Source organism: Balaenoptera acutorostrata, chromosome 7, assembly GCF_949987535.1.
Source record: "Balaenoptera acutorostrata chromosome 7, mBalAcu1.1, whole genome shotgun sequence".
In the NCBI taxonomy this organism is placed as follows: Eukaryota; Metazoa; Chordata; class Mammalia; order Artiodactyla; family Balaenopteridae; genus Balaenoptera; species Balaenoptera acutorostrata.
In genome coordinates this window covers 51,267,478-51,295,428 of record NC_080070.1, presented here as the reverse complement: position 1 = coordinate 51,295,428, position 27,951 = coordinate 51,267,478, and the positions used below count along the sequence as shown (strand labels likewise).

Here is a 27,951-nt window from a genome sequence, read left to right as displayed (position 1 = left end):
TCCTGCCTTAGTTAGGGCTGCAGCTATAGCTGCTCCCTGTAAGTAAGATGATCCAATATCAGAACAAACTCGAATATAATCCTCTAAATTTCCTTTCCTTTTCCATGGACGTATAGCTGCTTGACAAATATTATTAGCATTTTCAAAAGCCAATTGTTTGACGATAATTTCTCCAGAAGGACCATCAGAAATAATTCTATTAACAGCCTGTAATAATCTAGCCACAAAATCAGCATAAGGTTCATCTGCCCCTTGCCTTATTTTAGCAAGGTCTTCAGTCCTAGTGGAGGCAGGTAAATGTTTCCATGCATGCAGAGCTATATGATTGATCTGAGCATAAGCCACAAAAGGGAAAGCTAATTGATCCTGTAATAACTGATGTTGTCCTTCCCCAATCAACATCTCATAATTTACTAGCACATTATGTGCAGTATTTCTTTCAGCTTGTTCAGCAGCCTTTTCATAATATTCTGATTTCCAAAGTAAATAGTCGCCACCAGTGAGACAAGCACGAGCAATAGATTTCCAGTCTGCTGGAGGCAATGCTTCTGTTGCAATAGTATCCAACATAGTAATAGTGAAAGGGGCTATAGGCCCATATTGTGCACAGGCTGCTTTTAAATCTTTCAAAACCTTAAAGGAGAGAGGCTGATATTCCCGATTATTTTGTTGTGGATTTTGAGGATTAGGTCGTTCCACCACCGGGCAGCAGAATAAAGGATCCTCCCCTCTATTAAGAGCTCCCCGTACTGCTTGTTGTAAAGGACTAAGCTTAGGAGGGATAGGGACAGAGACATGTAATTGCTGTAACCGCGGAAGAATATTTTCATCAGGATATTTTTCAGCCTCATATTTGGCTTCTTCACCCGCTAAATCAAAAGAAAAGTCATCATCATCAAGTGAATTAACACTCTTTATCCTCGGTGGCAACGGAGGAGCAGTAGCTATTGCAGCAATATGTTCTACAGATTTAGCTGTTAATTTTGGAACTGAATCATAAATTGGATTAAAACAATCTCTTATTAAATTCCACAAGCTAAAAATGGAATCTGAAACAGAAGATGGTCCATGTACTTCATGATATTTAGATAACTCATCTCCTACACGAGTCCAAATTGCTAAGTCCACTGATCCTTCTTCAGGGAACCAAGGACAAGCATCATATACTAATTGCAAAAATTCCAGAAGTTGTGAGGTAGTTACCTTAGTTCCACGGGCTTTTAACATTGAAAGCAAAACCTGAGCAAATAAATCACGCTCTTTAGAGCCCTTTTGTCCCATATTATTTTACTTCTGACTCTTTCTCGAGTTACCGTCCTGAAAACGAAATTATTTCTTGTGGCCACACTATCTCACTTGAGAGTTCTACTTACCTGAAATCTTCCGAAATGCCTCACGCACTCAGGTCCCTGTTTGGGCGCCACTTGCCGCAGACCGGCTGCAGAAAGCTAGAAGTTCCTGGCGGTGAGGTTACTAAGGAACTGAAAAGCACCAGTATGGGGTCAGAAGGGCCAAGACAACTGATGGTTGCAAGGCAAGTTTATTCAAAGAGCATGAATGTATATATAGGTTTAGTACGGAATGAATATCAGACAATAAATCAGTAAACCTTGTATTTCCACATAATTCTGTCGCCACTATCTATGCGCCACTATCTATGCGCCACTATCTATGCGTCAGCATGCCTTATGGGCCATTCTTTGGCGATACAGACTTCCCCCTCAGGGCAGCACGTCCTTCTTCTGGGGAACAACCAGGGGCTCTTAGATGCAGAGCAGGCACCTGGAGCGAAACTGGCCGCAAGCCATTTTCCTTTTTTACGCTCAATACCGCAGCGTCAGGAGTGCATACCAAGAGAGAGACAAGCAGTTCTCCGGAAAGCAGAAAGCTGAATAAGCTTACAGCTTGGGGGCCACCACATTCGTTTCTGTGCGAGGGCTTTCTCTAGTTGTGGCAAGCGGGGGCCACTCTTCATCGCGGTGCGCGGGCCTCTCACCATCGTGGCCTCTCATGTTGTGGAGCACAGGCTCCGGACGCGCAGGCTCAGTAGTTGTGGCTCACGGGCCCAGCTGCTCCGCGGCATGTGGGATCTTCCCAGACCAGGGCTCGAACCTGTGTCCCCTGCATTGGCAGGCAGACTCTCAACCACTGCGCCACCAGGGAAGCCCTAACTAAGGGCACTTTACCTGGAGATGGAAGAGATTCAAGAAGAGGATCACGTTATAATAACAGCATTATAATGCTGTCAGAATCTTGGCTCCCTGTACACAGATGCCGAAATGAGATATGGAGACAGGGTTTTGGAGGAGAAAGAAAGGGTGGCTTTATTCTTTGCCAGGCAAAGAGGGGAACACAGCAGGCTGGCACGTCAAGAACTGCGCTCCCCTCCCTGGGGAATAGGGAGAGGTCTTATAGTCAGGGCTTGTGGTCAGGGGTATGGGATAAGGATCAAGGCAGTAACAGTCCTGCATTCTTCTTTCTTCTGCAGAGTTTCAAAAGGGTGGGGTTGCTGACAAGATTAGGATGTGTGCAGGGTCTCAGTTGGTCTCCTAATCTTTTTTAAATAATTAATTAATTAATTAATTAATTATTTTTGGCTGCATTGGGTCTTCATTGCTGTGCTGGGGCTTTCTCTAGTTGCAGCGAGTGGTGGCTACTCTTCCATGCAGTGTGTGGACTTTTCATTGTGGCGGCTTCTCTTGTTGTGGAGCACAGGCTCTAGGGGCACAGGCTTCAGTAGTTGTGGCACACAGGCTTAGTTGCTGCATGGCATGTGGGATCTTCCCAGACCAGGGCACTAGGGCTCGAACCCATGTCTCCTGCATTGGCAGGTGGATTCTTAAGCACTGTGCCACCAGGGAAGTCCCAGTCTCCTAATCTTGATGAGCTTCTCTGGTCCCTTTAATCTTGTCTCAGGTGGTTTCCTGGCTGCTCCTCCCTTGATTTGCAACTGTTGAATCTGCCCTTTGGACCTCAGGGAAGATCATGGAGGCTGGAGTCCTGCCTACAAGAAATGGGGGACAAAAAGGCCTCCGTGCCTGGGAGCCCCATAGGGCCCCGCTTGGTTTCAATAATAATGAATAAAATTTATTGAGCACTTACAATGTATCTAGCACAGTTCAGGAGCTTTACCGGATTATTTCACTCAACCCTCACAACAACCTTATGAGGGTGGTTCTATTATCATCATTATTATCATCTCCCCTTTATTATCATCTATTATTATTATTATTATCTCCCCTTTTCAGATGGTAAAATGAGTCCCACAAAGTTATTTTCCCAGGTTCACATAGTGAGAGGTAGTAAAGCTGGGGTTTGAATGAGTTAACCTGACCCTAGGAGCTACTGCAGAGGCAGGATTAGGGCAGGTAAGGGAATTTCTTCTTAAAAGCAATTTTATGGTGATTTTATTAGCATGCTAGGATTTCTTAAGCACAAGAGAGTCCCAGTTTTTTACCTGCCCACTGATAGTATAACAAAAAGTCACAACTTAAAAAAATTGGTGGTCACTTAGCTCAGTCCCCTGGATTCAGGTTGCACAGTACAATTCTTAAACTAGAAACACCACCTAGCAGCTACCCTGATGGAGTGGATTAAAATCCATTGCGTCATTCTATTCTGAATTCTTTTCAGATTCTTCCTTTCTTTTAGGGCCATAATTCTAACAGATATTTAAATGACCTCCTATAGACTCTCTAAAGGTTTTTTTTTTCTGCTCTGCCCACATTTGTAAGGGTGCGCTCTTGATGATAATAATCCAGAAAGATTTTAATTTTGCGGAAGCTCTTAGGATCTTAGACACATATTGCATTTTGTTTTCCAGTCAATGCTTTTCTTTGTGGAGCATAGGGAAGAGAATTTGAAAAATACACTTTAATTCGATTTTCAGAAGTGATCATGTTTACATTCACTTGTGTGTTATAACTGGGGTGTAATTCTAGGAAATCAAATACAGGTGATTCAAGATTCAGTGATGCAATGTCAGGATCCAAGATGCTAAGACATAACATTGTAGATTTAGAAGTTTTGTTATGTTAAGCCAATTTGGGTATGGAGGATAGACGTGTACATTTTCAGGTGGGCCTGTAATGGCCCTGAATGATCATCAGAGCTGGCTGTGTCTAATGGGAAAATTCATGCTTAAATAATGAAATGTTAGGCTCCTGTTAAAAAAAAAGACAATAGGCCCCAAATGGAGTCACTTATGCTAAGCACTTATGCTGAGACATCACCAAATGGGAACTTAGTACCTAACTTAATAGTGGTTTCAGCCTCTCCCAGTAAAGGAATGCAGTCAATCTGCAATTACCTCGTCAGCACTGGCGAGGTGAATCTCCTTGATAGACCCCTGTCTTTTCCTAGAGAAAAGACATGAGCTTGCCATGACCAATCTGCTTTTTGCTGTGATAACTTCCTTGTCTTGCCTCCTTATGTCTGTAAAAGTCTTTCATTTTGTACAGCTCCTTAGAGCTCCCTATCTGCTGGATTGGACGCTGCCCAATCATGAATCACTGAATAAAGCCAATAAAATCTTTCAAATGTACTCAGTGGAATTCTTTTTTAAAACACTACGTTTATTATTCTGCCATGTAGTCACCCATTAGCGGTTTAAGTGATTATTGCGGTTTTCCCTGCAAACAGGTGGGTCAGATGCAGCCCAAGGTGCCACCTGGAAAATGGTTTACTGATTCAGGCTCCTTGGCAGACCTCATTTCTTTCCCCGCAAAGTTTCCTTGTGAAAAATTTCAAACATACAGAAAAGTTGAGTTTTTCTGTAAACACTCACATGCCCACCACCTAGGTTCTATCATTGACAGTCTACCGTTATCTACCATCCCTCTTCCCCATTCATCAATCCTCCCCTTAACTAAGGGGGCGGGGAGTGGTTAGCAAGCTCAAGGTGGCTTTCCAGTGGCGATTCCAAGGGCGCGACTCGCACCCCTTCAGTCTCAGCTTGGGGCCAAACACTGATGCCTCCTCCGCAGCCCCATTTCGCGGACGCGGGAGGGGGAAGCAGGCTCCGAGCGCGCTGCGCCCCCCGGCGGCCGCTCGGCTCTCCCTAGCCCCCGGGGCCGAGGGGCCGCCTCCAGGTCCGCGGCAGGGGGCGGGGCGGGCCGGCGCCGGGCAGCACCTGGGCTGGGCGGTGCGGTGGCCGAGGAAGCGGGAGGCGGGCGCAGAGCGCGGGCGCGGGGCCGCTACGTGAGTTGGGAGCGCGGGGCTGCGCTCGTGTGCGCTCGCCGCCGCCTCCGACGCGCCTTTGAGTCAGCAAACTCCGCCGCCCGCCTGCCCGCCGGCCCGCCTGCCCGCCTGCCCGCCGGCCCGCCGGTCCTGCTGTGCCAGGCTCTGCCCGGAGGTGCAGCCCGTAAGTGACAGGAGACCTGCTGGGGAGGCCTCCCCCGCGCCGCCGGGGGGAGGACCGCGGCTGGGAGCGAGCCGGCCGCCCTTTCCTTTCCTTTCCCGAGGCGTGGGGCCCTTCCTGCTGCGCCCAGGTGCCACTCCCTGCGGGCTGGGAAGAGGTTTGGGTCTCCTGGGATTGGAGCCGGGCGCTGCCTCCTTTCCTGCCGGGGAGGAGAAATTGGTCGGCCTGTTTGCCAGGGGAGGGCAAGGATCGGATCGATCCGGCTAAAAAGACACCCCGGGGAGAGGGTGGGGCAGAGGTGGAATCCTGGATGCCAGGAAAAGTGCTGAGGCACCTTACACCAGGCCGGGTTGTGGGTGGGTATTTTTTAATTCACGGAAGGGTAAATTGGGAGGGGTAGGCAGGGGTTTTCGTGGGATTGTGGGATTGCGGGGAAAGGCCCGAGAGAAAATCCACGTTGACTGGTTACTAGGTCTGGTGCCACGGGAAAGCAACCGCCTGTTTTTCAGTTCTGATGCATCATACTTCTTTTTTTTTTAAATTTAATTTAATTAATTTTTATACAGCAGATTCTTGTTCGTTATCTATTTTATACATATTAGTGTATATATGTCAATCAAAATCTCCCAATTCATCCCACCACCCCACCCCGCCGCTTTCCCCCCTTGGTGTCCATACGTTTGTTCTCTGATGCATTATACTTCTGTAAGATGGTCTGCGGGTGATTGAGGGGAATGGTCACGGGGACGTAGAGCCACATGTCCTGCTTGAAAGGAAGGGCTTCTATTTCTGTAAGGCACGTTTACGTGTAAGAATAATGGAATTCGAAATTTAGAGCAGGAAGGAGGCTTTCATGTGATCTCCTTCAAACCTTTCATTTGAGGGATGGGAAACTAAGGCCCCAGGGAGGAGAGTCGTTCAGCTGGGTGGGAGCAGAAACAGCCCTAGATTCTGAAGAACTTCTGACTCCAGCGTTCTCCCGACTCCAGCGTTCTCCCCACCCCTGGGGGCCTGGGGTGGGTGTAGGCTTGGAATACATAAACAACCTCTTCTCCCCGGGGAGTGGGCTGGGTCAGTGAAGCCACTGGGGAGAACTGGCTGCTCCAACCTTGGACCAAGCTCAGCTGGGTTGCCTCAGTCTGAGAATGGAGGTGAGTGAGGTGCTTCTCCTGCTTCTACCATCCCTTCCAGTGATGCCTAATCCTAAGGCCTTTTTTTTTTTTTTTTAAAAGCATGGGAGATTTAAGGTTGCCTAATGGGACTGTTTTCAATAAAGATACAAAATAAAATACATCCAGAAGTAAATATATATAAGATGTGAAGTAAGGTGATTAGCACTGACCTGTATTTCACTGGATCACCCTGTTTCGCCTGCCGGTCTATTTCATTCTCATTTCCGAGGTGACTATTTCACTAGGGAGGATATTGGTGTTGAGAGTGGGGACTTCTTGCTCAGGTGACACTGCTCCTCTCCAGATGTCTCTTGACTGACTGGCATTCTGCTTCTCCCCCCACCATACTGGGCTGTGGTAACTTCCTCTTATTTTACTTAGGGGAAGGCCTCCCGGATCTTGGTATCCAAACATAGAAATAAACACCTTCATTCTTTCCCACATAAAAGTTTGTTGTTTAAAGACTAATGTTGTGTTCTACTGCAGCATTTCTACTTGATTTTGGAGCATTCTTTTTTTTTTTTTTTAACATCTTTATTGGAGTATAATTGCTTTACAATGGTGTGTTAGTTTCTGCTTTATAACAAAGTGAATCAGCTATACGTATACATATATCCCCATATCTCCTCCCTCTTGCATCTCCCTCCCACCCTCCCTTGGAACATTCTTTTTTTTTTTTTTTTTTTTTTTTTTAATTTTTTTTTTTTATAGCTACTTTATTTATTTATTTATTTATTTTTGGCTGTGTTGGGTCTTCGGTTCGTGCGAGGGCTTTCTCTGGTTACGGCAAGTGGGGGCCACTCTTCATCGCGGTGCGGGGACCGCTCTTCATCGCGGTGCGTGGGCCTTTCACTATCGCGGCCCCTCCCGTTGCGGGGCACAGGCTCCAGACGCGCAGGCTCAGTAGTTGTGGCTCACGGGCCCAGCTGCTCCGTGGCATGTGGGATCTTCCCAGACCAGGGCTCGAACCCGTGTCCCCTGCATTGGCAGGCAGATTCTCAACCACTGCGCCACCAGGGAAGCCCTGGAACATTCTTAATAATAGCTTTTCTCAGCCTTAGGGTCTCTACTTTCATTTTAGAGGGCTCAGTTTGTTAGTTGAGCTATTATGGGAAATGGCTTCTTTTTCCTCTTTTGGTGTCAGGGCTGTGGTTTAAGAACCACTTGCGAGGGGTTTAGAATTGACTAAGACCAGGGTCCAGCCTTTGCAGTCTTCCGTTTCTAAGAGTGGCAAAGGAGGGCTTTTGGCCAAAGTCATGGTTGACCTCCATGGAGAATTCCCTGCATTTTGAACTGTTATCACCAACGTCTTTTTTTTTTTTTCTCTTAGAATCTAGTAGGTATGAATCAGCTTTTATGTTCTCTAAGCCCTGTTCAAACTAAGAGGTTATATGTGGTAGTGGTTACAGCTTCTGGTTTCAGACTCATTAGAGTTGAAATCTGGGATAATCATTTGCTAACTGAGGTACTGTCAGCAGGGCACTTAACTCTCAAAGTCTGATTTATCCTTTATTCAGAGATAAAAAAAGGAACTGATAATCCTTGCCTCCCAGAATTGTTCATAACATTAGTTGACACTTAATGAGCACTGATTATGTGCTAGGCATTGTGAAAAGAGTTTTTATGTGGCAGGCTCATTAATCTTTACAACAAACTTCTTTTTTTTTAATTTTTAAATTTTATTTTATTTATTTTATTTATTTATTTATTAAATTTATTTATTATTTATTTTTGGCTGCGTTGGGTCTTCACTGCTGCATGCGGGCTTTCTCTAGTTGCGTTGAGTGGGGGCTACTCTTCGTTGCAGTGCGTGGGCTTCTCATTGCGGTGGCTTCTCTTGTTGTGGAGCACGGACTCTAGGCACACGGGCTTCAGTAGTTGTGGCACTCAGGCTCACTAGCCGTGGCTCGCGGGCTCTAGAGCGCAGGCTCAGTAGTTGTGGCGCACGGGCTTAGTTGGTCCGCGGCATGTGGGATCTTCCTGGAGCAGGGCTCGAACCCATGTCTCCTGCATTGGCAGGCGGATTCGTAACCACTGCGCCACCAAGTAAGTCCCTATTTTATTTTTTTATACAGCAGGTTCTTATTAGTTATCTATTTTATACATATTAGTGTATATATGTCAATCCCAATCTCCCAATTCATCCTACCACCACCACCACCACCCCCCGCCACTTTTACCCCCTTGGTGTCCATACGTTTGAATCCTTACAGCAAACTTCTGAAGCAGGTTCTGCTTACATCTGGGAGAAAATGAGTTATCAAGATATCTATGGCTTTCCTAAACTCTTCAGCTCACAATCTTAACCACCCAGCAAATGTGTCCCAGATTTCTATAATATGGAATAGTTATTTAGGGCTTAGTGTGTGCCAGGCCTGGTTTCAAATACCATATGTGTATTAACAATCCTTGAGATAGGTATTGTTTTAATCCTCGCCTCCTGTTTTTCTTTTCTTTTCTTTCCTTTTTTTTTTTTTTTTTTTTTAATAACAGAAGAAGGAACAGGCACAGAGCCTAAGTCAATTAGTAAATGATGGAGCCATGATTTGAACGAGGCAGCCTGGCTCTGGAATGGGTACTCTCCCTCAGCCACTCCTCTGTGAATGTAGGTAAAGGGCTTAGCCAGACCTCAGTCAAGGGCAGCTCTTAATTGGCATTTTCATTTATTTTCCCCTAAGTAACCACTTCCTCCTCCCAGTCTCTGCGGAGGAGATGCTTTTAGTTCTGGAAATGATTCAACTTCGCTTAAGGTTTTGTGATTCTGCATACATTTCTGTTGTATTCTCTGTTATTTTTAAAAAAGCTTATGGTAGGTCTCAGTGATCTTGACCCTGGGAATACAGAGATAGGCTTTAGGGAGTCTGTGAACTCCCTGAAAATGTATGATTTCATACTCTTGTGCAAGAGTATATTATTCTGGGGGTGAGAATGCACAACTTACTTTAGATTCTTAAAGGGTCACCCATGGTAGAAAGAAAGGTTAGTAATGACTATTCTAGTCCAATAATCTCGTTTTACAAATGAGGCAGCCGAGGCCCAGTGGAGAGGCAGCATAGTTTAATCTGAACTATGCAGCTAATTAGAAGTAGAAAGGGGACTAAAACTCAGGTCTCCTGACTTCCAGCCTCATATTCTTTCCATCACACCCCAATACCTGCTTTTGGAATGAGTGGTGCCAGGTGAATAAATTATGAAATGCCAAAAGACGCCCGACTCGCCCACTAGGCTTCCCCACTGTGGGAGAGACCAGCGAAGCTTCCTGGAAGCGCTATCAAAATATATCATCCTTGGCATGCCATCTTGTTAGCTCAACCACTCTACAGTGATTTAGGATGGGAATCTACAATGCTGAAAAATACAAGCCAAGAGGATACAGTTTGGGGAAAAGACTTGGAAAGAGTCAGAAAATGCATTGGTTGAGGCACAAGGAGGCCATTTAGGCCTCTTGGTAGAATTATAGTGTTGGAAAGTTTTTGCTGAGAGATTTGTAAATTCAAGCAAAATTCCAGTAAGTCTGAGATTAAGGGTAGGGTGTGAATCACTGGGAAGCCAGGCCACCTCTTAGCCAAAGCTTGATGCCCCAGTGACTAAATAGGACTAATATTTAGTCTTATTAGAAAGGTTTAGTCCTAAACCTCATTAGTATCAGGTAAGTGTGGATTAAAAGCAACCATGGTGGGACTTCCCTGGTGGTGCAGAAGTTAAGACTCTGCACTTCCAGTGCAGGGGCCTGGGTTTGATCCCTGGTTAGGGAACTAGATCCTGCATGCCACAACTAAAGATCCCGCACGTGGCAGTAAAAATCCCGTGTGCCGCAACTAAGACCTGGCTCAGCCAAATAAATTTTAAAATTTTTTTAAAAAAAGAAAGGAAAAAAGCAACCATGGTGAGGGCGTGGGAAAATAGATTGTCACCATATACTTCTCTGGGGAGTGTAAATTGGTACAGCTTTTTGGAAAGGCACTGTGGCAGTATTTATAACATTTAAAACTTTGCCTACTTTCTGATGTATCAGTTCCCCTTCTAGGACTTTATCCCTCAGAAATACTTGCCTCCTTGAACAAAGGAGGAAATTGCTATAAATGAGCTGATATGGAGAATGTCTATTATATATTAAGTAATGAAAACAAAGTACAGAGCAGTAGGTATATTATGATCTCATTTTTTTGGGGAAAAAATAGTCTGTAAGGATATACCCCTGATCTGTAGACAGTGATTATGTTTGGGCAGTGGAATTGAAAGGGGTTGGTAGTATGGAGGATTTCATCAGTAGATTCCTATTTTTAAAAATCTTTTAAATTTTGAAATGATTTTAACCTTACAGAACAATGACCAAAAGTAATAAATCTTTTATTTTTAAAAATAATGAGTATATAGTACTGAAAATAAAAAAACATTTCTTAAGAATGCTTGTGATAAAAAAAAGGACATAACATGACATAAATGCCTGGGTAGGGTATGGTTTCCCATGCGTGGAGGACCCAGTCCTCTGGATTTCCAGGCGAGCTGTCCTCTCCCCAGCTGCCCTTTCTGCTACTCATTCCAAAGATGTGCCCCAGCCCCCACTCCTGAAGGCAGGAGTTGTATGTAGCAAGGAAGTTGCTCAGTTCAGAAGTACATTGGCCCTAGATTACGTAGTCTTTAAGCATTTAAAAAAATACCAGCATTCATCTCTCAATTTAGTTTTTGTTTCCTGGGTATAGCGCAAAACTAGTTCTGTTACCCTTTCGTGGTATTTTCTCAGCATCCCCCCTCCACCCCGACCCCAGTAAATGTCTAACCTGGGCTTTCTGACTTTGAGAGTCCAGATTGCATATTATCCACCTATGCAGTTAAAAACTGCGCTCAAGAAATCTATTCTCTTGAGAACATATTCTCCTGCAGAAGAGAATATAAGGGAAGTATATTCTCTGTTACTCAACAAATCTGGCTCATTAATAGTGGAAATTATAATGAACTATATATGTAGATATCTTTTTTTTTTTTTTTTTTTTTAAATTTATTTATTTATTTATTTATTTTTGGCTGTGTTGGGTCTTTGTTTCTGTGCGAGGGCTTTCTCTAGTTGCGGCAAGCGGGGGCCACTCTTCATCGCGGTGCGCGGGCCTCTCACTATCGCGGCCTCTCTTGTTGCGGAGCACAGGCTCCAGACGCGCAGGCTCAGCAGTTTGTGGCTCACGGGCCCAGTTGCTCCACGGCATGTGGGATCTTCCCAGACCAGGGCTCGAACCCATGTCCCCTGCATTAGCAGGCAGATTCTCAACCACTGCGCCACCAGGGAAGCCCATGTAGATATCTTTGATGTCCGCCGTCCTCCCCTTCCCCCCCGACAGCCTGGATACCCTTAGGAAGATAAGAAAAGGAAATCTCGAACCCCTTTCGGATTCAGACTGGAAATTCCTAATTAAATTCCTAATAGCTGATGCCCTCCTTTAGGGAGTGCTGGATTCCTGGAGATGGAAAAACAGAAAGAGGGAAAGGGGGAGGGGAATAAAAGGGGGCACCAGAGGGCAAGACAGACTTCATCTAGTCCTAGTTCTGTGTCCAGGCATGTGATAAAGCTTTCTGACTTGTTTCCAGGAAAATTTTTTTTATATGTTTGGCATGATGGCAGGTTTAGGAAAGAGATGGGGACCGACACCTATGCAGAATTCACCACACACTGTGCACGGCCTTGAGCACTTTGATTTACATTATGTCATTGACCCTTGTGAAATAGGAATTATTATAGCCATTTTATACTCTTCAGAGATATTTCATGACTTGACCAAGTGGATAAGGCAGGAATTGAACCCACAGCTGCTTCCATGCCTGATTTTTATTTTTCTTCAGTGCTCTATTTTAAAATTCCCACCATTGTGTTTACTTTTAGGGCCAAGATGGCATGCTCTCTGACAAAACGATTAGGGGAAAATTTTGAAAGCCATACTGGGTGCATTATTAGCTATAGGACTCTGAGGTTTCCATTTCTGATCCTCAGACATTCTCCATGCAGATTATAAAAGGCTGTAATTTGGAGGCTGCGTTATCATAAAGATTTTCAGTGATATCATAGGCCGCCAGGGTTTTGTCCTAATTATTTACGAACCGTGAGGTAGATTTAACACTTCAGAGCATTTTAGCTTTGAAATCAGTGGTGCAAAGTTATTTTCTTCTCCTTTTTTCCACCCTCCTTTCCCACTTTCCATCGCAGGTGTGCATTTTCCTTCTTTGTGCCTTTTTATGCTTCCCTGATTCCACTGAGGCTCCTGCAGCATTTGGCCAAAGTTCCCTGGACATCAGAGAAAACATGGAAGGACACACGCAACTCAAGCCTCGGGGGCCCAGAACCTTAAAGGGCTGTCATCAGTGTAGGGCACCTGTCCCTGCTGAACCAAGCAAGCTGGGGTGGATGTCCCTTCAGTCTTTTCAATGCATTCCTCTGGTGCTTAGATGTTAAATAGTAAAATTAGACTATCTTTAACTAGTTTTGGAGAAGAAAGACACATTCTTTTCTAACCTAGGTGTCATCTGGGGGCCTGCCAGTCCTTGTTCCTTAGAGAACCAATTAACCTTGGTGAGAACCCACGAGCCCATGGCCCAGGGAATTCCAAAGGCCTCCCAGGTTTGCTGCTGATTCCCTGGGCTGTGCGTTGGGGGAGGGCTCACGTGTTCTTCCTGGTTTACCTTGGTGACAGCCCTGACATGTTGATGGAGAAATCCACCCCACCACGTGCTTTGCTGGTTCAGAAGACTTTACTAAGCTAGTGGAGCAGTCACCTTGCGGGGCTCCTGACCTTCCACTTTCTCCTGGGTCCCTCTCTCGGTCTCTCAGCCCTGCTCCTCCCTCTCCCCCTTTCCCATGAGCTCCAGGGTCTTTTCTCTTTATTTTGATGACTATGGATGCTCCCCAGTTCCTCTCAGACTTACAAACCCAAATGGTTACAAGTGCGGAACAGAGCAGGGGGCATTGTACGTAGGGAACCTATGCTTCTTAGAAATTATAAACACAATACACAGGAAGGAGGTTTCTATTGCTGATAATTATCCTCCCCTTTGTCACTGACACAGCGGCTCTGTTTGCTGTAGAGTGGCATTTGGGACAGCTGAGGAGAATGCAGGTGTTCCCACAGCCCTGGGTTCTGGTGTCTCAGAGCGGGAGACGTGGAGCCTTTCTGTGGGCTATCTCTGGGTGATCAGACCCCGAGAATCGGGACTCCTTCTGCCCAGGTGCACGTGAAAATTCCTACACCAGGAAATCAACTTAACCTTTTACAGGGAGGCACAGACTGGTTGCTGGCTTTTTGTAGCCAGCTCATTTCCCTGACAGTTGGGAAATCTTGAAAAAATGTGACCTCTGTTTTGAGAACTTTGCCAAACTGAGTCTGTGGACAGATACGAGTCAGATGCCTTGGATTGCAGTCAGTGCTTCGGGCAGATAGTTTAAGGAATAATAAGTTTGGCATTTTACTCACTTTTAAAAGGACTTTCTCTATGTCTTATCTCAGCCTTCTTGGGTCAAGGCCAGGCATTGGACACCCGTGGGTAAGTATGTGCCGCAGGGAATGGCCAAGGTGTGTGCTTCACCACGTGGGCTGTTTCATCAGAGCATATGGATTTAAAATATTCTGTTCCTGTAAATATTACTGTCCCACCTGACAAATCAGATACTTGAAGGGGACATTTTTAAAAAGGCACATTTTTAAAAGGCACAGTACTCTGTGATCATCAGGAAGAGACCTCAGCATTTCCCCCTTCAAGGGTCTTGGAAAAATCTAGACAATAATGAGCAGTGACAGTAGCTGACACAGTGAGCTTCAGGTGCGTACCTCCACATTCGCTCATGTGATCTTTAAAGTGGATCCATGAAGCAGGCTCTTATCCTCATTTTACAGATGAGGAAGCTAAGGCACAGAGACGTGAAAGAATTTCCCTGGGCAAGGGGCAGAATAAGAATTCGCAGCCAGGCTTTTTGGCATTCACTGTGCCCTTCCTGCTCCTGTTAGGGGGACACTCCTTGCTCAAAAGTGAAATCTCCCTTCTTGCTTGTCCCTCAGATGACTTGCCAGTTCTTCCTATCTGGACTGATGTCACTTTGGGGAGAGTTGACTTGACCAGTAGATCACTACCCCTGGTGCTGCTGTCTTCCCATGTAATTGAACTTGCCTCCCCAGTGGCAGTTCTTTGTGACAGAGGTGGCGAGCTTGGTGGGAAGACTATTTCCAGTGTGTTGCAATGATTTCCTTTTTGAAAGAGAATTTATCACTCAGTTTAAAAGGGGAACATTTAATGCTGACTTTTGTCTCCAATTTGCATGCCTGTACCCTTTTCTTATCTCAACCCCAAACTGTTCTCCAGGTGCCTGAAGACTGTTCTGTGTGGATGTCCATCATCATCCTAGCTTGTTCCTAACTGAACTCAGCTTCTTTCTCTCTTACCTCCAAAAACAGACCTCCTTTCCAACTTCCCCATTGCTTATGACCCCAGTCACCCGGTTGGTGAGTCACCCTTGACTCCCTTTCTTCCATCATGCTCTGTCTTCAAGTTATTCTTGTTATGTACATCTTTTTTAATAAACTTGATTTTTTTTTCTTGGCTGCACAGCTTGTGGGATCTTAGTTGCCTGACCAGGGATTGAACTGGGGCCCCCCTGCAGTGGAAGCACAGAGTCCTAACCACTGGACCACCAGGGAAGTCCCTAATAGACTTGATTTTTTTGGTTGTTGTTGTTATTTATTTATTTATTTTTAAATGACCATTTCGTATTTATTTATTTTTGGCTGCGTTGGGTCTTTGTTGCTGTGTGTGGGCTTCTCATTGCGGTGGCTTCTCTTGTTGTGGAGCATGGGCTCTAGGCGCACGGGCTTCAGTAGTTGTGGCATGTGGGCTCAGTGGTTGCGGCCCGTGGGCTGTAGAGCACTGGGTCAGTAGTTGTGGCACACAGGCTTAGCTGTTCCGCTGCATGTGGGATATTCCCGGACCAGGGCTCGAACCCAAGTCCCCTGCACTGGCAGGCGGATTCTTAACCACTGCGCCACCAGGGAAGTCCCTAGACTTGATTTTTTTTTTTTTTTTTTTTTTTGAAGGATTTTCTTATTTATTTATTTATTTATTTATTTTTGGCTGTGTTGGGTCTTCGGTTCGTGCGAGGGCTTTCTCCAGTTGCGGCAAGCGGGGGCCACTCTTCATCGCGGTGCGGGGACCGCTCTTCATCGCGATGCGCGGGCCTTTCTCTATCGCGGCCCCTCCCGTCGCGGGGCACAGGCTCCAGACGCGCAGGCTCAGCAATTGTGGCTCACGGGCCCAGCTGCTCCGCGGCATGTGGGATCTTCCCAGACCAGGGCTCGAACCCGTGTCCCCTGCATTAGCAGGCAGATTCTCAACCACTGCGCCACCAGGGAAGCCCCCTAGACTTGATTTTTAAGAGCAGTTTTAGGTTCACAGCAAAACTGAGGTAAAGTACAGAGACAGCCTATGTCCTGCCTGACTCCCCTCTCCCATTATCAACCTCAGCATCAGAGTGTACATATGTCATTACAATGAACCTGTATTGACACATCATTGTCACCCAAAGTCCACACTTTACATTGAGGTTCATTTAACTCATAGTGTTGTACACTCTGGATTTTGACAAGTATATGATGTGTCCACCATTATAGTATCACACAGAATGATTTCACTGCCCCCCAAATCCTCTGGGCTCTGCTGCTTGTTATTTTCAAATGCGCTTGGCCATCCCCCCTCCCACCTTGAGTTCATGATCTCTTCTGCTGGCCGGTGCATTCCAGCAGCCCTGTGATGAAGCTCACGGCCTATCAATCCATCCTCCACCCCATCCCCAGATGAGTCATCACCATCGTGGCAGGCTTCCGTGTACTACATCCCTGCCTTCTAGCAGAAGTCAGCATTCCTCCTCTCATCATTCAGGACTTCCCCATCCTAGGATGCCCACTGAAGCTCTTCCAGACTTACCTCCTTGTGATATTCTGCCAACACAGTCCCTTCACTCTTGGTTGACTGGACCCCTAGGTCTACTGAAAGTGGTGCTCCTGCTGCTGCTTTTGTTTATTTTTTATTTTTGGCCATGCCATGTGGCTTGCGGGATCTTAGTTCCCCAACCAGGGATCGAACCCGTGCCCCCTGCAATGGAAGCTCGGAGTCCTAACCACCAGACCGCCAGGGAAGTCCCATGTGGTGCTGCTTCTTAATCACCCCAGGCTGGTCCTGTTTTCTCTGCTTGTCCTCATGCAAGCATCGAGGCCTCATCAAGTGCTACGTTCTTCGTGAAGCTTCTCTCTCTCCACTGTCCTCCTTCCTGTAATCCTGTTACCAGTGCTATTTTTTTTGGCACATACAGTGAACTCTGCATTAGAAGCAAACTGTTTCATGTCTGTGTCTGGACATCTTTAGGTCTTAGAACTCAGGGAGTGTGACTTAACCCTCGCCAGGACCAATCCTAGAACCATCACACAGTGGGCTCTCGGTGATTGCTCATTGAAGTGGATTGTTGTTGTCCTCTAGTTATTCTTGGGGGTCCTCCTTTGTAGCTAATGACCCTAAAGAGGTCATATGAAGGCACTACACTTCTCTCAATATTACCTCCTTTCTGAGGATGAAAAAGTCATTTCCAGATGTTTGGTTGTTGGCTTTCCCAGTTCATGTATAGACAGAACTCTGCCCCCAACCTGACATCCCTAAAGCATTTGAGACATTAATAACTCAATTTACTGGTTGATATTCTCCACTCATTGCTATCTTTTAAGCATTTACCTCTAAGCATGTAGCTTGGATGCCATATTAGATGTAGGCAGGTACCATGTGGTACCTAGCTGGGTTTGGACCCTGGCTCCTTCACTTACTAGCTGCATGACCTTGGACGCTGTTTCCTTATTTGTAAAATTGGGGTAATAAGACTTGCCTGTGGGGCTATCTTGAGGATGAGATGAGATCTTTCATGTTATAGTCTTTGTACAGTGTCTGGCCCCATAGTTAACAATCAGTTATTTTTCGTTGGGTTGCTGTTTTTGATTATGAATGGTGTGACTTTAACATCATTCTCCAGTCTCATCCTCCACAGTCTAGTGGAGTTAGGTCAGGAGGAAAGACAGAAAACAATAGAGGAAGGCACATGGCCTTCAAGACATTCCATCCTGGACTGTTGCTGGATAAATGCTTTCTTTTCTCCCAAGATGAATGAGTAACCATGAGCAGAGGTGGGCTGCGGGAGGGGCCGGGAACGTGTTCTCTGTCCATCCTCCGAGCCCACGTGGTTGGACTGCTTAGAAACTTGATGGTGATGCAGAAATGGAGAGAATTAGCTGGGACTAATTCAGTTAAACTTAATTGACCCTATTTTTTTTAAAATTTTAAAATTAAATTTAATTTTTTTATACAGCAGCTTCTTATTCGTCATCAATTTTATACACATCAGTGTATATATGTCAATCCCAATCGCCCAATTCATCATACCACCACCCCCACCACCCCGCCGCTTTCCCCGCTTGGTGTCCATACGCTTGTTCACTACATCTGTGTCTCTATTTCTGCCCTGCAAACCAGTTCATCTGAACCATTTTTCTAGGTTCCACATATATGCATTAATATACGATATTTTTCTCTTTCTGACTTACTTCACTCTGTCTGACAGTCTCTAGATCCATCCACATCTCAACAAATGACCCAATTTTGTTCCTTTTTATGACTGAGTAATATTCCACTGTATACATGTACCACATCTTCTTTATCCATTCGTCTGTCGATGGGCACTTAGGTTGCTTCCATGACCTGGCTATTGTAAATAGTGCTGCAATGAACATTGGGGTGCATGTGTCTTTTTGATTTATGGTTTTCTCTGGGTATATGCCCAGCAGTGGGATTGCTGGATCATATGGTAATTCTATTTTTAGTTTTTAAAGGAACTTCCATACTGTTCTCCATGGTGGCTGTATCAATTTACTTTCCCACCAACAGTGCAAGAGGGTTCCCTTTTCTCCACACCCTCTCCAGCATTTCTTGTTTGTAGATTTTCTGATGATGCCCATTCTGTGAGGTGATACCTCATTGTAGTTTTGATTTGCATTTCTCTAATAATTAGTGATGTTGAGCAGCTTTTCATGTGCTTCTTGGCCATCTGTATGTCTTCTTTGGAGAAATGTCTATTTAGGTCTTCTGCCCATTTTTGGATTGGGTTGTTTGTTTTTTTAATATTCAGCTGCATGAGCTGTTTATATATTTTGGAGATTAATCATTTGTCTGTTGATTTGTTTGCAAATATTTTCTCCCATCCCGAGGGTTGTCTTTTCATCTTGTTTATGGTTTCCTTGGCTGTGCAAAAGCTTTGAAGTTTCATTAGGTCCCATTTGTTTATTTTTTTTTTTATTTCCATGACTCTAGGAGGTGGATCAAAAAAGATCTTGTTGTGATTTATGTGAAAGAGTGTTCTTCCTATGTTTTCCTCTAAGGGTTTTATAGTGTCCGGTCTTACATTTAGGTCTCTAATCCATTTTGAGTTTATTTTTGTGTATGGTGTTAGGGAGTGTTCTAATTTCATTCTTTTACATGTAGCTGTCTAGTTTCCCCAGTACCACTTATCGAAGAGACTGTCTTTTCTCCATTGTATATCCTTGCCTCCTTTGTCATAGATTAGTTGACCATATGTGTGTGGGTTTCTCTCTGGGCTTTCTATCTTGTTCCATTGATCTATGTTTCTGTTTTTGTGCCAGTACCATATTGTCTAGATTACTGTAGCTTTATAGTATAGTCTGAAGTCAGGGAGTCTGAGTCCTCCAGCTCCGTTTTTTTCCCTCAAGACTGCTTTGCCTATTCGGGGTCTTTTGTGTCTCCCTACAAATTTTAAGATTTTTTGTTCTAGTTCCGTAAAAAATGCCATTGGGAATTTGATAGGGATTGCACTGAATCTGTAGATTGCTTTGGGTAGTATAGTCATTTTCACAATATTGATTCTTCCAATCCAAGAACATGGTATATCTCTCCGTCTGTTGGTATCACCTTTAATTTCTTTCATCAGTGTCTTATAGTTTTCAGCATACAGGTCTTTTGTCTCCTAAGGTAGGTTTATTCCTAGGTATTTTATTCTTTTAGTTGCAATGGTAAATGGGAGTGTTTCCTTAATTTCTCTTTCAGATTTTTCATCATTAGTGTATAGGAATGCAGGAGTTTTCTGTGCATTAATTTTATATCCTACAACTTTACCAAATTCATTGATTAGCTCTAGTAGTTTTCTGGTGGCATCTTTAGGATTCTTTATGTATAGTGTCATGTCATCTGCAAACAGTGACAGTTTTACTTCTTCTTTTCCAATTTGTATTCCTTTTATTTCTTTTTCTTCTCTGATTGCCGTGGCTAGGACTTCCAAAACTATGTTGAATAATAGTGGTGAGAGTGGACATTCTTGTCTTGTTCCTGATCTTAGAGGAAATGCTTTCAGTTTTTCACCATTGAGAATGATGCTGGCTGTGGATTTGTCATATATGGCCTTTATTATGTTGAAGTAAGTTCCCTCCATGCCTGCTTTCTGGAGAGTTTTTTATCATAAATGGGTGTTGAATTTTGTGAAAGGCTTTTTCTGCATCTATTGAGATGATCATATGGTTTTTATTCTTCAATTTGTTAATATGGTGTATCACATTGATTGATTTGCGTATATTGAAGAATCCTTGCATTCCTGGGATAAATCCCACTTGATCATGGTGTATGATCCTTTTAATGTGTTGTTGGATTCTGTTGACTAGTATTTTGTTGAGGATTTTTGCATCTATATTCATCAGTGATATTGGTCTGTAATTTTCTTTTTTTGTAGTATCTTTGTCTGGTTTTTGTATCAGGGTGATGGTGGCCTCATAGAATGAGTTTGGGAGTGTTCCTTCCTCTGCAACTTTTTGGAAGAGTTTGAGAAGGATGGGTGTTAGCTGTTCTCTAAAAGTTTGATAGAATTCACCTGTGAAGCCATCTGGTCCTGGACTTTTGTTTGTTGGAAGATTTTTAATCACAGTTTCAATTTCATTACTTGTGATTGGTCTGTTCATATTTTCTGTTTCTTCCTGATTCAGTCTTGGAAGGTTATACCTTTCTAAGAATTTGTCCATTTCTTCCAAGTTGTCAATTTTATTGGCATAGAGTTGCTTTTAGTAGTCTCTTAGGATGCTTTGTATTTCTGTGGCGTCTGTTGTAACTTCTCCTTTTTCATTTCTAATTTTATTGATTTGAGTCATCTCCCTCTTTTTCTTGATGAGTCTGGCTAATGGTTTATCAATTTTGTTTATCTTCTCAAAGAACCAGCTTTTAGTTTTATTGATCTTTGCTATTGTTTTCTTTGTTTCTATTTCATTTATTTCTGCTCTGATCTTTATGATTTCTTTCCTTCTGCTAACTTTGGGTTTTGTTTGTTCTTCTTTCTTTTTTTTTTTTTAAATGGGAATTATTTATTTATTTATTTATGGCTGTGTTGGGTTTTCGTTTACTGTGCGAGGGCTTTCTCTAGTTGCGGCAAGTGGGGGCCACTCTTCATCGCAGTGCGCGGGCCTCTCACTATCGCGGCCTCTCCCGTTGCGGAGCACAGGCTCCAGACGCGCAGGCTCAGCAACTGTGGCTCACGGGCCCAGTCGCTCCGCGGCATGTGGGATCTTCCCAGACCAGGGCTCGAACCCGTGTCCCCTGCATTGGCAGGCAGACTCTCAACCACTGCGCCACCAGGGAAGCCCCTGTTCTTCTTTCTTTAGTTCCTTTAGGTGTAAGGTTAAATTGTTTATTTGAGATTTTTCTTGTTTCTTGAGGTAGGCATGTATAGCTGTAAACTTCCCTCTTAGAACTGCTTTTGCTGCATCCATAGGTTTTGGATCATCGTGTTTTCATTGTCATTTGTCTCTAGGTATTTTTTCTTTTTTTAATTAACTAATTAATTTATTTATTTATTTTTGGCTGTGTTGGGTCTCCGTTTCTGTGCGAGGGCTTTCTCTAGTTGCGGCGAGCGGGGGCCACTCTTCATCGCGGTGCGCGGGCCTCTCACTATCGCCGCCTCTCTTGTTGCGGAGCACAGGCTCCAGACGCGCAGGCTCAGTAGTTGTGGCTCACGGGCCTAGTTGCTCCGTGGCATGTGGGATCTTCCCAGACCAGGGCTCGAACCCACGTCCCCTGCATTGGCAGGCAGATTCTCAACGACTGCGCCGCCAGGGAAGCCCTCTAAGTATTTTTTGATTTCCTCTTTGATTTCTTCAGTGATCTCTTGGTTATTTAGTAACGTATTGTTTAGCCTCCATGTGTTTGTGTTTTTTATGTTTTCTTCCCTGTAATTCATTTCTAATCTCATAGCGTTGTAGTCAGAAAAGATGCTTGATATGATTTCAATTTTCTTAAATTTACTGAGGCTTGATTTGTGACCCAGGATGTGATCTATCCTGGAGAATGTTCCGTGCGCACTTGAGAAGAAAGTGTAATCTGCTGTTTTTGGATGGAATGTCCTATAAATATCAATTAAATCTATCTCGTCTATTGTGTCATTTAAAGCTTCTGTTTCCTTATTTATTTTCATTTTGGATGATCTGTCCATTGGTGTAAGTGAGGTATTAAAGTCCCCCACTGTTATTGTGTTACTGTTGATTTCCGCTTTTATAGCTGTTAACAGTTGCCTTATGTATTGAGGTGCTCCTATGTTGGGTGCATATATATTTATAATTGTTATATCTTCTTCTTGGATTGATCCCTTGATCATTATGTAGTGTCCTTCCTTGTCTCTTGTAGCATTCTTTATTTTAAAGTCTATTTTATCTGATATGAGTATTGTTACTCCAGCTTTCTTTTGATTTCCATTTGCATGGAATATCTTTTTCTATCCCTTCACTTTCAGTCTGAATGTGTCCCTAGGTCTGAAGTGGGTCTCTTGTAGACAGCATATAGATGGGTGTTGTTTTTGTATCCATTCAGCAAGCCTGGGTCTTTTGGTTGGAGCATTTAATCCATTCACGTTTAAGGTAATTATTCATATGTATGTTCCTATGACCATTTTCTTGATTGTTTTGGGTTTGTTTTTGTAGGTCCTTTTCTTTTGTGTTTCCCACTTAGAGAAGTTCCTTTAGCATTTGCTGTAGAGCTGGTTTGCTGGTGCTGAATTCTCTTAGCTTTTGTTTGTCTGTAAAGCTTTTGATTTCTCCATCGAATCTGAATGAGATCCTTGCTGGGTAGAGTAATCTTGGTTGTAGGTTCTTCCCTTTCATGACTTTAAGTATATCATACCACTCCCTTCTGGCTTGTAGAGTTTCTGCTGAGAAATCAGCTGTTGACCTTATGGGAGTTCCCTTGTATGTTATTTGTTGTTTTTCCCTTGCTGCTTTTAATAATTTTTCTTTGTGTTTAATTTTTGCCAATTTGATTACTTTGTGTCTTGGCGTGTTCCTCCTTGGGTTTATCCTGTATGGGACTCTCTGCGCTTCCTGGACTTGGGTGGCTATTTCCTCTCCCATGTTAGGGAAGTTTTCGACTGTAATCTCTTCAAATATTTTCTCTGGTCCTTTCTCTCTCTCTTCTCCTTCTGGGACCCCTATAATGTGAATGTTGTTGCGTTTAATGTTGTCCCAGAGGTCTCTTAGGCTGTCTTCATTTCTTTTCATTCTTTTTTCTTTATTCTGTTCTGCAGCAGTGAATTCCACCATTCTGTCTTCCAGGTCACTTATCCGGTCTTCTGCCTCAGTTATTCTGCTATTGATTCCTTCTAGTGGAGTTTTCATTTCAGTTATTTTATTGTTCATCTCTGTTTGTTTGTTCTTTAATTCTTCTAGATCTTTGTTAAACATTTCTTGCATCTTCTTGATCTTTGCCTCCATTCTTTTTCCAAGGTCCTGGATCACCTTCACTATCATTATTCTGAATTCTTTTTCTGGAAGCTTGCCTATCTCCACTTCATTTAGTTGTTTTTCTGGGGTTTTATCTTGTTCCTTCATCTGGTACATAGCCCTCTGCCTTTTCATCTTGTCTGTCTTTCTGTGAATGTGGTTTTTGTTCCACAGGCTGCAGGATTATAGTTCTTCTTGCTTCTGCTGTCTGCCCTCTGGTGGATGAGGCTATCTAAGAGGCTTTTGCAGGTTTCCTGATGGGAGGGACTGGTGGTGGGTAGAGCTGGCTGTTGCTCTCGTGGGCAGAGCTCAGTAAAACTTTAATCCACTTGTCTGCTGATGGTTGGGGCTGGGTTCCCTCCCTGTTCGTTTTTTAGCCTGAGGCGACCCAACACTGGAGCCTACCTGGGCTCTTTGATGGGGCTAATGGTGGACTCTGGAGGGCTCACGCCAAGGAGTACTTCCCAGAACTTCTGCTGCCAGTGTCCTTTTCCTCACGGTGAGACAGAGCCACCCCCTGCCTCTGCAGGAGACCCTCCAACACCAGCAGGTAGGTCTGGTTCAGTCTCCTATGGGGTCACTGCTCCTTTCCCTGGGTCCTCATGCGCACACTACTTTGTGTGTGCCCTCCAAGAGTGGAGTCTCTGTTTCCCCAGTCCTGTCGAAGTCCTGCAATCAAATCCCACTAGCCTTCAAATTCTGATTCTCTAGGAATTCCTCCTCCCATTGCTGGACGCCCAGGTTCAGAAGCCTGACGTGAGGCTCAGAACCTTCACTCCAGTGGGTGGACTTCTGTGGTATAAGTGTTCTCCAGATTGTGAGTCACCCACCCAGTGGTTATGGGATTTGATTTTACTGTGATTGCGCCCTTCCTACCATCTCATTGTGGCTTCTCCTTTGTCTTTGGATGTGGGGTGTCTTTTTTGGTGAGTTCCAGTGTCTTCCTGTCGATGATTGTCCAGCAGCTAGTTGTGATTCTCAATTGACCCGTTTTTTATTGGGCACTTACTATATGCCAATCACTCTGCTTAGTGCTAAGGTTATAAAGCGTGAATGATTTAGACAAGTCCCTGACCTCATGGCACTTTCGAGAGGACAGGCAATAAACAAGAAGGTAAATTAATAGATAAAATAATACAGACTGTGATACATTCTAAGGAAAAAAAATAAAAGGATAGGGCATTACTGGGGAAATTTGCTTTAGTGGGTGGTCAGGCAAGGCTCCTCTGAGGAGGTGTCATTTAAACCAAGGAGCCACCTTGGTGGGTTGGGCCGGGGAGGTGGGGGGATGTCAGAGGGAACAAGAGGTGCAAAGGGCCTGAGGGGGGAGTTTCAGAAATGACCTGGTTAGGGTGACTGGAAACTGTGATGGTGCAGAAGAGTTGGGGTTGGTTGGAGAACCAAAGGGTGTGGTGTGTAGGAATTGTGCAGACACAGACCCTGTCCTCTGGACAGTGATTTTTCAAAAATTTTCTACCATCAGTACACTTGAAGGTGCATGCTATGCGCTCCTGGGGTGGCACTGTTGGGGGGTGGGTGATGGGGAACACTGGGGTATGTGTGATTTGAAAAGAGCCCTCCATAATTTAAATATAACTCACCTTCTCCCCCTCCATAAATTGAGAAACACTGCTCTTGATGACCCACTCAGAAGCCTTGGGATCTGGGGACATTTACATCTCTTACTTTTCAATTAAATTTTGCAGGGTTATATAGGCACAGTGTAGAAACACGGACTTCTGTCTGTTGCTGAGAACATTGGCATGGGACGTTTGAGGATGAGTCAGTGTTTAATTGGATCACTGTGTGGCCCATTTAAATAAATAAATACTGTTTTTTGAATAGAAAAGTTATTCATGTTCTGTGGACATTATTCGGAAATGCCCTTGGAGATGTTCTTTAAGATTTTAATGCATATGGATGTTGTCCTTTTGTGGAGAGAGGCAGTGGAGCAGAGAGGAGAGAACAGCTTCAGGAGTCCTCAGTGTGAGTCTGGACCACACAGTGCAGCGTTGGGTGGTCGTTTACCCTCTCTGGGTATTGGCTTGGGAAGTTCTCTTCTGTAAAATAAGACAGATAAGTCCTGTGCTGCCTGTCTCACTGATTGTCATGGGACAATGTTTTATAAACTGCAAAGTATCAGAAAATAAAAGTTTCTGTATAAAAATTAAAATTTGTTTGCATATGTTATGGCCAGTAGCACATTATGACCAGGATGTAATCCAAGACTATAGAAAATAACTTTTCACTGCTCACAGATGACTAGTCTCTAGAATAATCCAAAGGAGCATATTTTTATAACTTTGCAGTAGGAATGGGCTTTCTAAGTATGGTACAAAACTTAGAAGCCATAAGGAGAAGATTGATAAAATTCATTGCTTAAAAACAGTTGGCATAGCAAAACCCCTGTAAGCAAAACAAAAGACAGATTACAAATGGAAGAATATATTTGCACTTCATGTTACGCATTAGGGATTAATTTCCCTAATACGTAAAGAATTACAAATCAATAAGGAAAAGAACAGAACTCTATAGGAAAATGGTCAAAAGATATGAACAAATAATCCATATAAAATAAATTAGTGGCTCCTAAACACATGAAGAATGCTTGACCTCACACATAATTTTAAAAATACCGATTGAAGTGCATTGAAATATACTACATCTCACCTATCTGGGGTTGGCAAAAATAAAAGATTTTGATAACCATCCGTGTTAGGGAAGATGTGGGAAAACAGAACCCATACATACACACTTGGTGAATGTGTATTAGTTCCCCGCAGAGGGCATGTTGCCAGTATCAGAGTTAATAATTCACATGGCCTTGCTTGACTCAGACATTCCACTTATAGAAATGTATCCCTCAGACAAATTCACAGGTATTCGCTGAGCACTGTTTCTAAGAGCAAAAGAGTATCAGTGGGGGCTGGTGAAATGAATTATTCTGTGGCTGCACAGTGGAATAGTGCACAGAAAGAGAACCAGGGTGCTCTGTGGATAGCTGTGGAGCAGTCTATGTTGTTAAGTAAAGAGGGAGGCATGGGAAGGACTGTATGTGATGCTACCATTTACCGAAAAGAAGGGGGGGGGGAGGTAATAAATAGGAGTATATTCTACTTGCAGATGCATAAAATTTCCCTGGAAGGATACCAAAGATGACTAAGAGGCAGAAGAGAGAGAGTGAGAATGTTTATTCTTGACCCTTTTGCATTTTGAAACAAATGTTGTTTTCAAAAATAATAAAAGTAAAATACAAAGCAAAAAACAGAAAGTAGTGATGAGGTAGGGATTGAACCAAATGTAGTAGATTCATTAGCATTGTATTTGATCCTCAGATTTTCAAACATCTTTATGTGTCCACCATATACTATCACTATCACTGTTTGGGGATACTCCTTCAAAGAGTTCTCAGTTGACTTGGGGGCAAAGAACTAATGTCCACCTCAATCAGAGGCCAGTGAGAGGACCATATATTCAAGCCTTCAGGGCTGGTGCAGCTGAAGTATGATGGGGACCATGGTGTTCAAGGTTTATGTACAACGATTGTGGTAGGTAGAATAACGGCCTCCAAAGATGTCCGCGTCCTAACCCCTGGAACCTGTGAATATTTTTCCTTGCATGGCAAAAGAAACTTTGCAGGTGTAATTAAGTTAAGGGCCTTGATTAATGGGGAGAGTATCCTGGGTTATGCAGGTGAGCCCAATTTGATCATGAGAGTCCTTAAAAGCAGAGAACCTTTCCTGGCTGTGCTCAGGGAGATGTGACCACAGAAGGGTCAAAGAGATGATGTGTTGCTGGCTTTGAAGATGGAGAAAGGGGCCATGAGCCAAGCCTGTGGAACCTAGAAAAGGCCAGGAAACAGATTCTCCCTTAAAGTTTCCAGAAAGAATACGATGCTGCAGATGCCTTGATTTTAACCAAAAGAGATCTGTGTTGGATTTCTGACCTACGGAACTGTAAGATCATAAATTTGTGTGGTTTCAAGCCACTAAGTCAATGGCAGTTTGTTACAGCAGCAACAGGAAACTAATACGAAGATGATGTAGAAATACCCCGAAGCTTTACTCATGAGCTTTCTAATCTAGAAGGGGAGAGAAGACAAGAACCTAGCTAGTCCTCACGCCCAGCCAGTGTGGAAAGTGGCATGGAGATTTGCAAGGGGCTGTCCATGAGGGGTCAGGGAGGCCTGGGGAGAAGGTGGCAGTTGAGTTGTGCTGTGAGAGGCACTGCAACTCCCTGCTTGGGAGCAGGGACTCAGGTGCTGCCTGCTGGCTCTGCCTCCTGCTAGCTGTGGGGCCTTGAGACAGTCACGTAATCTCTCTGTGCCTCAGTTTTCTAATGTGTAAAGTGGGGATACTAATGATGCCTCCTGAAGGGGCTGTTGTGCAGAGGAAAGGAGTGGATGTGTGTAAAGTGCTTGGAGTAGTTCCTGGCCTTCCTAAGGGATGTGGGAGTGTTTGCGGTTGATGTTTTGCCCTCAACTGGGGTGGGCAAGGCAGGGGCAGACAGAGAGGGGAGGGGGGGTTATCCGGGGATGCCAGGCCTTCTGCGGGGGAGAGGAGGAGGGGGCGCTCACCTCAGTGGTGGGAGCACTGGT

At 44.2% G+C, this 27,951-nt stretch overlaps 1 protein-coding gene across 3 annotated transcripts in view; it reads left to right on the top strand.

Annotated features, from left to right (window-relative positions):
- The first annotated feature begins 4,976 nt into the window (after positions 1 to 4,976).
- The window catches only part of SNX10 (sorting nexin 10), a 77,818-nt gene continuing 54,843 nt past the window's right edge, over positions 4,977 to 27,951 (top strand). The window contains exon 1 of one of the 3 annotated variants that reach the window (XM_007171513.2): positions 4,977 to 5,362. The gene's annotated coding sequence lies outside the window, so the exon portion shown is untranslated. Of the gene's footprint in view, positions 5,490 to 6,432; positions 6,511 to 27,951 lie in introns of those variants that run through there. The other 2 variants (XM_057550351.1, XM_057550352.1) reach the window with 2 other exon arrangements.